This window comes from Bison bison, unplaced genomic scaffold (genome assembly GCF_000754665.1).
Source record: "Bison bison bison isolate TAMUID 2011002044 unplaced genomic scaffold, Bison_UMD1.0 scf7180017864145, whole genome shotgun sequence".
In the NCBI taxonomy this organism is placed as follows: Eukaryota; Metazoa; Chordata; class Mammalia; order Artiodactyla; family Bovidae; genus Bison; species Bison bison.
Genome location: NW_011494717.1, coordinates 714,567 through 715,062, shown reverse-complemented (window position 1 = coordinate 715,062; position 496 = coordinate 714,567). Strand labels below are relative to the sequence as shown.

The 496-nt window shown below is 68.1% G+C and overlaps 1 protein-coding gene across 3 annotated transcripts in view; it reads right to left on the bottom strand.

Annotated features, from left to right (window-relative positions):
- KCNS3 (potassium voltage-gated channel, delayed-rectifier, subfamily S, member 3) overlaps positions 1-496 on the bottom strand; it is a 48,305-nt gene that overhangs the window by 46,613 nt on the left and 1,196 nt on the right. Inside the window, exon 1 of one of the 3 annotated variants that reach the window (XM_010840512.1) lies at positions 417-496. The exons of 1 other annotated variant lie outside the window; for it this stretch is intronic. The gene's annotated coding sequence lies outside the window, so the exon portion shown is untranslated. The remainder of the gene's footprint in view (positions 1-416) is intronic. One more of the 3 variants, XM_010840513.1, reaches the window with a different exon arrangement.

Here is a 496-nt window from a genome sequence, read left to right as displayed (position 1 = left end):
CTCTAGGAAGAGAAGGAACGGCTTCCAGGCTAAGGAAACGCCCCAGGGCTGCCCCTCCGCCAAGTGCCGCCTTTCAGCGGCTCCTCGATTCTCCCGTCTCCATCCGTCCCCCACCCGGCGCCCAAGAATGGATTCTAGACACCCTCCCTGCGGCTTTCCAAGGGACCCAGACACTGTCTCGGCTGCCGGCGGCTCGCGCAACAGGCGGATCCTTAGGGCTCCAGCGACGACGGGCTCTGGGGACCAGAGGATGGAGCGCGCCGGAGAGAGGCGCGCCCGGCAGGTGTAGGTTTGCGGGGGTCGTGCACTCGTGACCTGGGCCACCGCGGGGCTGGGCAGCAGATGATGGGGAAAGTTGCAGGGTCGCACGGAGAAGTCTCCGGAGCGCGCGGGGAAGAGGGGACACAAGCATGTACCTGCAGGCGTCCGGGCGCCTTTGGCTGGTTCCGCTCCGCGCGGCCACTCGCCCGCGCTGCAGAGATCAGGCGTCCCCGCG